We start from the raw sequence: 11,742 nt of genomic DNA on the forward strand, positions 1-11,742 counted from the left end.
ACAGGGCAGACTCCAGGCATCCCTCCCAAACGGGGCTTCATACCTCAATGCAAGAGAAGCCCCGCCTCAGGTGCCGGGGAAGTCACTTGACCTAGGAATGGCTGGGACCCACGGCCCCCTAAGCCTGTGTCCGGGGCTGAAAGCCCAGCCTGCAGGTCGGCATCAGGCTGCTTTCTGGCCCGGCCCGGAAACCCTTGCCAGGTAAGGATGCTGGGAGTCAGGGCGGGTGGAGTAGGAACCCAGGAAGTGCAGAGGGAGGAGCTGGTACACTGGGGCCGCCTCCCGCCCAGGGAGCCTGAACGGGAGCCAGCTGGGGAGAGGAAAGGGAGGCACACTTCAGTGGGCTGGGCCTGCCCGGGGAGACCCACGGGGCCCTGGTTCTATAGCCAGGAGCCCTGCAGGCCCAGGCCAGGCTCCAAACAGCCAGATCCTGGAACCTGTGGCTACAGAATCCTCCCTTTCTTTCCCCTCCTGCTGCCCCACAAACATGCCCCAGCTGGCCCAGGCCTCACTGGGGAGGCTCCTGGCTGAACAGAGGGCCGTGGGCAAGCGCAGAGTGCAGGCATCCTGGCTGCAGCTGCATAGCCCTGACCCTTCCCATCACTCCAGCACTCTCCAAGTGAGAGGACGTGGAGCAGACCCAAGCTCACTGGGAGGAGGAGGAACAGGAACAAGGCTGGCCCAGAGAGGCCTAGTGGCAGCTACAAGGTGCCAGGCTGCTTCTGCACAGGGGAGGGCCAGGCTCTGACCGTGGCCCTGTGTGGTGGCATGGAATCCTCACACTTCCCAGGAGGGGTGGTGCCATGGTTCCCAGATCACAGGTGGAAGAGAAAAGGCCACAGGGTAGTGAGACCTGCCCTGGACCCCTAAGCTACTAGAGAGTTGTCTTGGCCAGGGCCTGGGGACAGCGGGGTAGGGATGCCCCACTAGCCACCTCCATCTAGACCACAGCAGCGCCCTCCCACCAGCCTGGCCCCTCTACCCAACATGGCATCACTCCCATCCCTGCACTCTCTCGCCTCAAGGGCTATAGATAATCAAGTCACATGCTTCCACCTGGTGCTGAGCACGCCCCGAAACGCCCCTTCTCCACCTCCCCTCACACCACAAGTGACAAGTGACCTAGATGCTCCTCACCAGCTGGTCCCTGACCAGCCATGAACGTCCTCCCCCTCTGGGGGCCTAAGCCCACGCTGTTCCCTTTCACCTTCTCTGCCTAACAAAAATCCTTCTTTCTCAGTTTTCAAAGCCCATGCTGTCCCTGGTCTCTGCAGACAGACAAGCTCATGCCCAGACTGTGTGGCTGAGCCCGCACCGCACGCCACTTCCCCAGCTGTCTCCTCACCTAATTCTCATGACAGCCCATCAAGACTGAGGTTCCACGCCTTCCACACCTCAGAAAGGCCAGGTGGCTTGCCCAAGGTTGCACGGGTGGCAAGAGGCCAAGTGGGATTTCAACCCCATTCAGCAGATTCCAAGACTAACCATCAGCACAAGGCTGGTCCCACGGGCAACAGACAGGCAAAGACCCACAGCCAGCTGATCTGCTCACGGTGACCCACTCATTCCAGATCCAGGAAGAAGGGGGAGGGGGAGCTGGGGGGGGGGCAGCCCCTGGAGCCCAGAAGTCCAGGAAACGTGGGCACGGCACGGGCAAAGCTGCTGCTGGAGATATAGCCAGGCCCCAACAGCAGCCCATTGTGAGGGCCCGGGAGCAGGGACAACGGGACTTTGTCCCAGCCTCCTGAGCCACAGCCTTATCTGATAGCCTTCCAGCCAGCCCACGAGCTGTTTTTCAACTCTATCCTTTTTTCTCTTAAAAGGTTAGTGACACAGAAGTTTAGCAAATTCCCCATTATTTCAAGAAGGGAGGAGACCAAAACACAAAACCTGCAATAATCAAAAAGCCCTTTCTGACAGGAGAGGATGTTCCCAGCTATGGGTGGGGTGAGTTGAAAGTGGGGTTGTATAGCCTGGAAGGTGAGAGGCTCCGAGTCACCCTCCAAATTTCAGAGGGGCAGAGGGTGCTGCCCTGCACACCCCTAGAGGGCAGGGCTGGGACCAGGAAAGGCCAATTCCATCAGTCACAGCTGTCCCCAAATGGGCCAAGCTGGTTTGGTTTTTGAGGGAGCGGGTACCCTGTCTCTGGAGGTGTGCAAGCAGGAACTGGGAGACCCTCTTAAACATGCTGCAGAGCGGGTGCCTGACTACTAGGGGGCTGTTGCGGTAACAGCCAGGCAGGCAGCGGAATGAGCTCCAGGAGTGCGCACACACTCTCACCCCCGCTGCTGGGAACAGGGAGGACCTACTGGCTGTAGGAGCAAAGCTAGTCTCCATTCCTTAGAAAACACGCAGCTTTGAGTACTTGTAAGTCATTCAATGCTCCAGGCCTCAGTGTCCCCATCCATAAGCGAGGAGAACATCCCTTCCTCAGAAGGCTGCTCTGAGAATCAGACGAGATCCTGCGGGGGCGATGCTCGGGAGAGCAGGGGTAAATGCAGTGCTTCCATCGGTCACTGGTGACCGTCCCTGTACACGTCTATCTATTCCAGTCACTCGCCTCACTGCCAGACACCGCTGTAGGAGAGGGCTACAGCTGTGAACAAGGCTGAGGAAGGATTACAGCTGTTACGGAGATTGTAACACAGCTGGCATGTCTAGGGTAGGTGACGCTCCTGACATTTGCGGTGACAAGGTAGGGATTTGCCAGGCCGTTCTGTTCCTTTCCTATGATCACTCAAATCCCTTACCTTCTCCATGCCTCAGTTTTCCCCATCTGCAAAATGGGACAAACTACTTCTACACAAATGCTGGGATGCCTCCAAAAAAAAGGCCTTTAATTTCCTGACGTGAAAGAAAGGGAGAAAGGGGTACCTGGGGAGTGGGCAGGAGACCCCGCTGAGGGGGCCGCTTTAGTCCCTCTGCCTATGACTCGAGCAAACCCAATCTCCCGCTCACAAGCTTGTGCGGTCCCATGCCACTTCCCACCATCATAACTGGGCCTGGAAAGCACAGCAATCCCGGATAAAGTTGGTCTCCGCAGAGGAGGTGCCCAGCCAAGAGCTGGCAGGACCTGTGGACTCTGGAGTCAGGTCAGAACGTGCCACCCATGCTTCTGCCTGTCACAGCCTGGCAGGTCCAAACTGCGGGGCTGGAAACCTCTGTCCACGGGAGGACCTGGGTCCGGGTGCAGTCAAGGTGAGGGCGCTGATCTCTGGGGAATCCAGCGGCAGGACAAACAGGACAGTGTCCCACCCGAAACACCGAGCACAGCCATCTCTCTCCACGACCAGCCTTGCCTTCCTGGCCTGGGAACAGGCTGCTCGGAAGACCAGGGCTCACTCCTGGCCCGGCTAGGGTCCCAGGGGAGGAAGAAGAATGCAGCCGCCTGGGGGCCTCCAAGGCCCTGGAGAGACAGAGCCTGTCCTTAAAAGGCAGGGAGGTTGGCGACCCTGCCTGGGAAGGCTTCCTGGGATGCCAGAGCCTGGCCTGGAGGCACGGTCCCTCTTGGCCCTGGGTTCTCTCAGTTCAAGGCAAGGGGGCAGGTCCTAGCAGGCACTGGAAGTATGACCCTGTCCCCATATCCATACCGAGCCCTGGGCAGGGAGGGGGGCCTGGTCTTCTGCACTCGCCCTACTCCTGGGGACTTGCTTCTCCCCTTGACACCTCAGGGCTGAGCTGGCAAAGGAAGGTACACATCCTGGCAACCAAGACAGGAGGGCGGGGAGGCTTATCACGTGCTATGGCTCCCAGGGGTGCCCCACATATGCTGCCTGAATCATCAGCACTGTGACAACCTGGACTTAACAGCCACTTACTAAGTACCTACCACGTACGTGGTCAGCTGTGCGACAGGTGTGCTTACCAAGGTAAGCGCATCAACGCCTTCTCTCAACAAGCCTGCACACAAGGCAGCGTCGCCCCAGTGGGAAGGGGGAGCAGGAACTCAACCAGGTCGGATGAGCCCTGGCTCATCAGACGACCCTTCCTGCACACACTCCAGGTGCCGTAAAGGATTTGATGAGGGAGGCTTTAGGACACGGGAGGCAGCAGTGGCCTGGAGGGAAGTGCGGCTTAGCTGGGTCACATGGTCCAGAAGTGAAAGCTGGGATCCGAACAGACGGATCACCTTCGGTGGGACAGTCCTGGAATCTACTTCACACTGGGCCAGGCCTGTAGGCCGGGCACCCAATCAGCCCAGGACCCCAGCCGGCTCTAGTCCTGGTGACCTGGGGCCCACCCTGTTTCCCTGGGACCCACGGGCTTGCGGCATGGCCCTTCCCTCCTCTCCAGGCTGCTGCTTCCTCACCTGCTGAGCTGCTTCAGGAAGTGCCACACCCGCCACACAGGTCAACTTCCTATAAACATAAGGGACCATATACCAACTACTACAGCTATTCCCACCGCCATGGCCACTGTAATATCGTCAGACACCTCACTGCTCCCTGCTGATAACTTGGGCCACAAGGCTTGGGGCGAGACCAGGGATGCAGGGGTGCTGGTTCCGGTCCCCGAGCAGGAGAGGCACCCTCAGCATCCTGACCATCCCCCACCCCCACCCTTTCCAGTATCCTAGTGGGAGTTTTCAAAGAACACTCGGGGACACATTTACTTCCCCACATCTTATTTCTTTTTTCGGGGGAGCAGGTGGGGGGGGGAGTGGAGGACAAAGGGCATGCAGAGAGAGAAGAAACAAAAAAACTTTCCATCTAATCCCCTCAAGTCCTCCTGCAACCTGAATAATTTTGGGTTTTTAATCAATAGCTGTCAGACTTGTCAAATTACTTTGGGGACCGCAAAGCAGTTTTTAAACATTCATAAACCTCAGTGGAACAGCCAAGTGCCCTGAATTTTAAAACAAGTGAATCTGAGGGACACTCACTGAACAGGATGAAATTTGGGCAAATCGAAAGTGAGCCGAGGGCCACATGCCCCTCGTGCTTCGGAGCAGGGACAGCTCTCTGCCCCCTCCCTGGTCCCCAGGACAAAACACCAGGCCTGGCCCAACTGCTCTGAAAGGTCAGGGAGGGTGACATCCCCAATCTCTAAGGCCCCTCAGTCACCCTGAGTAAGGCGCCACGCCCAGCCCCAGGAGTAGAGCTTCCAGGACGCAAACCCACAGCCTCATCTGCCACAACCCCTGACACTGCCAACCCCAGAGCAGCCAGGCTGCACGCCACTGCACACGTGCTGGCCCTCTGCCTGACTGCCCGTCCCTAGCTTGAGAATGGTTCGAGGCCCTGGCTGAGGCGTCTCCTCCTCCCTGGGCCCACTGACATTTCCAAGACACCTCTCACTCCGCCCAGCAGGCAGAGCCCTCCTGGCCCTGCTTGCATGTGGGCTTCCGAAAAGCCTCTGCCAACTGACCCAGAGAACCTCAGCCGCTCTACCTCCCAGGGCAGGCTGGAGAGCGCTGCCATTTAAAGTAGACACCTCAAAGTCCCTGATAAAGGAGAGAGGGACACATCTGGGAACAAACGCTGGCACCCCAGGTTCCATCCCCAGTGCTCATCTCTAGCCCTCTGTCTCTTCAATTCCAGTCACCATTTGGGACAGAGGGGCTTTGTGGCCTCAAGGAGATAAGAGGCAAAGACAGGAAGGGGAAGGGGCTCTTGGGCTGGCCTTTCCTGCACCCCAGCTTCCTCACCTGATTCCTGCCAGGGCCTGCTGCAAGTTCATTATGCTAACACCCTCCAACTCATGGGCTAGTAAGTCCTGCGCCCCAGTATATAGTTACTGAGCACCTCCAATCTGAGCCTGGGGGCCTTGGGACCCCCACTCCCCATTCCTCCCACAGCCTGGTATCTGGGAATCCCAGTGGGGCCCCAGAGCTTTGCTTTCCAGACTGTCACTAGCAGGAAACAGCCAGGAACATTCAACAGCAGCAAAACAGAAAAGGGCGGGGGGGGGGGGGGGGGGTACCAGAAAGCCACAGGCTCCCAGCCACCAGCACAGGCTGAAACTCAGAGAAATGTCAAAAAAATCTGGGGTGTGACTGTTGAGTTCCTCCTGCTGTTAGAGGCCGTGCATCCAAGCCCTCTGTGGCTCTCCAGTACCTGCCTCACCCAACACACACCATCGCTCCACAGCCCCTGGGACGTGCACGAGGCAGCCACGGGCTCCGCATTGAAGATCCCACACATGTGAACCTCAGGTAGCCCAGCCACCCGACTACAGTTTTGGAAACTGAGTCTCCGAGACCCTGAGGGCCTTCCAAAAGCCGAGACAGTGTGACAGATACCAAGAGCCCATCCTCTTTTCCTGCCCTACACTAGACTAGCTGGCTCTGGGATGAGACAGCCCTATCTGCCATTTGTCACCTGGCTGATGGGATTCTAGCTAACAAAGCCATACACTTTAAACACAGCTTCGAAGGTGCGTCCCACCCCAACCACACCAGCCCATCTCAGCCCCATGGGGCTCCAGTCATCCAGTCACACTGGGCTGCCCACCTCCGCTTAGGACATGCCCAGAAGCTAAGTCCTCCTTGTCTGACAAGGGCTGGCTCAAAGGCCACCACCTCCGTGGCATGGGCCCCAGCAGAACCGACAGCTCCCTCCAGGGTTTGCCTCTATGCACCTGCCCCATGTACACCGGGAAGTGGGGGCCCCGCCCGCGAGGTCCAGCAGCTTGCCCAAGGTCACAGTTCGCAGGCGCCTGGGCAGGGCTGGAGCCCTGGCATCTGGGCTCCAACCGCAAATGCTCTGCACTGTCTGTCAGTGCCTCAGGCTCCCACAAAACCTACAGAAATCGTGTGACCAACTTTAACTTACAGGAACCCTGAGTCACCAGAGCTATACTGAGCCCTGCCTTTGTCACCTCCTGTATGGCCCTGGGCAAATCACTTCCCCTGTCTGCAAAATGGTGAGAAATGTGACCAGTGAAAGTAGACACTTGTAACAAGCCAGGCAAGGCAGCTCATTTACTCCTCACAAGCCTTCCACAAGAAAGTTTGTAACGAGCCAAATTTCTGACTTCTCAGAGACCAGGTGCTCCCCAGTAAAGTCTGTCGCATCACAGTGACCTGGCTCCTGACAACTGTTTCAAATACTTACGCTGGAGCAAAACACACTCCAGGCCCAGACACAGCATTCCTGGTCTTCCACCGCCCCACCCGCAGGCCGTTGGATCAGGGAACAGACATGCAAAACGGGCAGGGAGAAGGAGGGAAAAAAGGAGAGACTCTCTGGGGGCTGGGAGGGAGATGACATGGACCCCAAATCCCGGCACAGCCTCACCCAGTCCAGTCCAGTCCAGTCCAGCCCAGCCCAGCCCAGCCCAGCCCAGGGTTGGGCGACTCAGAGCAAAGGCCGAGCTCCTCAGCTCAGAAAACTTCCTGGCAGTTCCCGTCCTCATCCTCAGTGGAGCACACCACAGAGGCACCGGGGCTTGTCTGCAGAAAGAAGCAACTGACACCGGGTTTCCTCTCTTTAAAAACTAAAAACAGCCACAACGCTTCTCGGTTTCTAGCTTCTTGGCGGTGCTATCCTAATTGCTTCCACATTCTAGGCGGGCAGTAGATGTCTATACAGAGGCAGACACCATCCCTGGGGAACTCCTGAGCCCCACCCAAGGCTGGCATCTGTGACAAGCCCCTCTTTGACCCCCAGCTCCCACCCATTCACTTAGATTGCCCTGGGCCCAGGAGGCTGGTTGGTGGCCCTGATCAGGCTACTCACCATCCCTCAGCGTGGCTGCCAAGCTCACCAGGCCCGGGAAACCACAGGGCCAGGCCAGCCAACCTGTGGCCCAACGTTCCCCGCTGGGCCGAGCCAGTCCAACACAGCTCTGGTCCTGGACCTACCACTCCAGCCCTGTCCGCTGGGACTAATGAGGCTAGTTAAACAAAGGCTAAGTTCCAACTCTCTGTAATGTGTTTTTAAAGGGCCAGTGTCTCATCAGGCCAGCAGGGGACTTAAAGGCACAGATCCCTTTTTCTATATGGAAAATAAGACATCAAAAAACCAGAAAATCCCCACAAAGGCATGATCCGATTGAAGGCCTTGGTCTTTTAAGGAAGACTTTAGATGAAATGCACAATAGTAAAAATCTAAATATTACCAAAAGGCCCTAAAGATCCCCCAAACAATGGGGCCACATCTTAAGAACACTAGTAGCAATGACAGCACTCACTCGCTCCGTGCCCAGCACAGAACTTTATAGAACTGTCTCATTATTCCTCGCAACCACTGTACAGAAAGGCATTGCCTGACCCCACCTTACAGAGGAGGAAGCTGCAGTGAGCAGAGGCTCCCAGCTCACCCAGGATTTCACACACAGTGTGCAGCAATGCTGGGGCCCAGCCACGCGAGGTCAGCCAAAGCCAGGAAGCTCTCTCCCACCTGCTCCCTCCGCCTCCCGGAGGCCCAGCTGCCCCCAGACTGATGCCCAGGCCCCACCTGTTCCCGTCACCAGCACTGGATGAGGAATCACCTGTCACAGGTGCCCAACACTGGGCTTGCATCTGGGCTCCAGAACCCTGTGAGGTCAGTTCTATTCTTTCCCGCCTCTTACAGGTGAGAAAACTGGAAATCATGACATCTGGCACAACATGAAAGGAGAGAGAGGCTAGGTCAAGGAGAGGCACAGGAGAAGGCGGGAGGGGGGCCGAGAGGGAGGGGGGAGGTCTGCCAGCCCTGTAGGGGTGGAGCACTTCACACCCAGGCCCGCAAGTGCTCTCCCAGACAAGCTGCATGGCTAGAGGCGATGGCGGGTGAGGGGAGCTGTCCTCCAAGCCCTGGGCTCAGACAAGCTGGCCAAGGCCCTTCCACTGTCCACAAGAACAGAGGAGGCAGGGATGGGGGTTCTGGTGGGGCCCCTAGGTTCCAGGGGTGGGCAGGGCCTGCGCAGCTGACAGATAACAGGGGACAGGTGAGAGGAAAGGAGAGATTTGACTGCCTGTGCCTCAGTGTCGGGTCTAACAAGCCCTCCAATAAAGATGCCATTTCCTGGCGCCTGGAGTAGCTGGGCAGAAAGAAGGTGCTATATGGCCACCCTCCATCAGAAAGGCCAAGGCCAGCAAGAGTCCTCAGGCGTAATTCTGCAGGGGCCAGGTTATCCGCGGATTTACCACTCCCTCATTCTGTCTGTATGGAGCCTAGCAGTCAAGTAGCCTGATGCCCTTGAGCCTGGTGGTTAAGAACACGGGCTCTGAAGCCAGACTGAGTTCAAATCTGGGCTGTGACGCTTATAACTTGTGTCTTCTTAGGCAAGGCAAGTCACCTCTCTGGGCCTCTTCCAGTTTTCCCCTCTGTAAAATGGGCAATAATAGTAGTATTTAACCCCAATGGGTAGCTGTGAGGAGTTCAGGGAGTTACAGACAAAGCCTAATTCAGAGTGAGCACTTAAGAAAGACTGGCCAGATTAGCTGCCCGAGATAAGCTGGAAATCAGAGTCCTGAGCAGTGACCCTGGGCAAGTCACTTCTCTCTCTCTGGGTCTTAGTTTCTTTCTGTAAAAAGGAGGGGGTCCAATTGGGACCCTTAGTGGCTAGCAGGCAAGAGCACCCTCCTAGCACCTCCCAGATGCCCTGGCTCCCTCAGAAAAAGCCAGGCCAGAGGCCATAAAGACTGAGCAAGGCTGGGCAGCAGCCCAAATCCTTTGAAACCTAAAAGCAGGCTGCCTCCGCCCCACCCCCAGGCTAGCACGGGAAGGCAAGCAAGGGCACAAAGCCACCTGCCTCTCAGGGGGCGGCATAGGCCGGCATCAGCTCTCAGGTGGAGCCCAGCCCACCTTGACTTTCAGAGTCACCTCTCCCCACTCCCCAGTGAGGGGCGGACCCTCTCCTCCTCAGGTGTCTCCCAGGGGTTGTGGTGCAGCTGAGCTCACTTTCCTGAGGGGAGCTGTGCAGCAGCCACACAAGCCACCCCACACCTGCTACACAAACAGCCTCCCTCAGCCCCAAGGGCCCCCAAGGCTCAACCAGGTTCAAGGCTTGCCCCCTTCCACCTCCCCAAAGCCTAAAGCAGCCAGCATCTGTGCTGGGGGGTGGAGAATGGAGCACCAGAGGAAACCAGGTGAGGAGGCAGGAGGAATGCCCTGCAGCCCTGGCAGAGCACATGGCCACTATTCCCGAGGGGCAACGGGACCCTGGGTGCTTTAGGTGCCGCCATGCCCTTCTCAGCCTCAGGGTTAATCCGTCAGTGAGGGCAGCCTGGTTTGGTGGTTTGCAGGCCTGAGTGGAAATTCTGGTTATGTTACTTAGCAACTGTGGAACACTGGGCAAGTCCTTTCACTTTCCTGAGCCTCAGTTTCCTTATGTGCAAAATGAGGAAATACACTATCCTGTAGATAACAGATGTAAAAACGCTGGTTACCCAGCTCAGAGGAGCATTAACAAACCTGGGAGCCCAAAAGGTTCCACTATCTGAGTGCTACTCATTCAAAAGACACCAAGAACCCAGCTGGAGTCCATCAGACCTTAGGATGTCCCCAATTCTACACTACCACCCCCAACCAAACGTATTCTAAACTCCCCCCAGCCATGAAAGCTGGGGGGGGGGGGGGGGCAGTGTTCAGGTCCTGATCACCAAAGTATCTTGAGAAAGACCTCAAACTTCAAAACCAAACACACTAAGGAGCTTTCCAGAGCAAAGCCATAGTGTACATGAAGTCTAGCTCTGCTCGAGACAAGGTGGAAAGACTCTCCGAATAAACCCAGCTCGGGGATGCTCTTCTTAAGGGCCTTGCGCGCAGAGAGATAAAGCAGGGAGTGGGGAAGGGCCGGGGCAGGCGAGCCCACCTAAGAGGAGGAGAAAGGGCGAAGAGAGCTGTTAAAGGTCACCTGGGGGAGGGGGGCACTCCAGCCCTCCAAGTCAGAGTCTCGAGAGATTCAACTCAGAGGCTTCTGATTCATGTCCAAGGTTGAGACCCCCTGAGTGAGCTGAACTGAAACCAGATACTCACAGAAAAGAATGCAGGAGCCCCACAGGGACCCTCCTTAACTTCCCAGACCAGCCAGTTCTCCCTGTACTTTGCTGACACTGCTGCCTCCTCTTCCTCACCTCCTTTTTCTATTCAACACCTGCCCTGACCCAAGTGGTTCTCCTCAATGTCCCCAAAGGCCGCCACCTGGCCAGAGCCAACCACAGTTTCTGTCCTCTCCTTACTCGATGGAGGACGGCTAGCTCCCTCTCTGAAACCCAGGCCACCACACACTCTGGCATCCCTCCTCCTTTCCTCCAGGTATAGTTTCTCAGGCTCAGGTTTGGGCACTCTCCTTAAGTACAACACTTTCCTTTGGTGAAGTCACCCGCTCCTTGGCTTAAATACCTCCAGTGCACTCTAGACACCTAGGTTTCTGTCTCCGGCCCTCCCCTGCTCTGAGCTCTTGACTCACAGGTCTAAATGCTGGCGACATCTCCTCCTGGACGCCTCATGGAACCTCAAGCCTGAAATGTCTAAAGTGCAGCTCCATCCCACTGGTTAAAGCCAAGAGTCTCAAAAGCCAGGAATCCTCCCCTTCTTTGGCCTTCGGTATCCAATCCATCAGCAAATCCGACTGATCCTCCTCACACCCGTCCACTCCTCAAACCACCCCAGGCAGCCTCACCCCACCCCCTACTCTCTATCAGGGAGTCTCAGGGACCCTTTAGAAATGCAAATTGATTATTAAAAACTCCTAGGCTAGCGACCCTTCAATTACTCCCCATGGCACTAACAACATCCAAATTCCTCCTGAGGCTGCAGTCAGCCGAGTAGCCAGCCCTCTGCCCTCATCCAGCAAGCCACGCCCCCCCCCCCC

General features: G+C 56.9%; 1 protein-coding gene across 9 annotated transcripts in view; it reads right to left on the bottom strand.

Annotated features, from left to right (window-relative positions):
* Positions 1–11,742, bottom strand: part of DAB2IP (DAB2 interacting protein) — a 104,386-nt gene that overhangs the window by 30,967 nt on the left and 61,677 nt on the right. The window contains exon 1 of one of the 9 annotated variants that reach the window (XM_019630017.1): positions 7,680–7,796. The exons of the other annotated variants lie outside the window; for them this stretch is intronic. The gene's annotated coding sequence lies outside the window, so the exon portion shown is untranslated. Of the gene's footprint in view, positions 1–7,679; positions 7,797–11,742 lie in introns of those variants that run through there. 9 annotated transcript variants of the gene reach the window in all.

This window comes from Hipposideros armiger, unplaced genomic scaffold, assembly GCF_001890085.2.
Source record: "Hipposideros armiger isolate ML-2016 unplaced genomic scaffold, ASM189008v1 scaffold_880, whole genome shotgun sequence".
Lineage (NCBI taxonomy): Eukaryota > Metazoa > Chordata > Mammalia > Chiroptera > Hipposideridae > Hipposideros > Hipposideros armiger.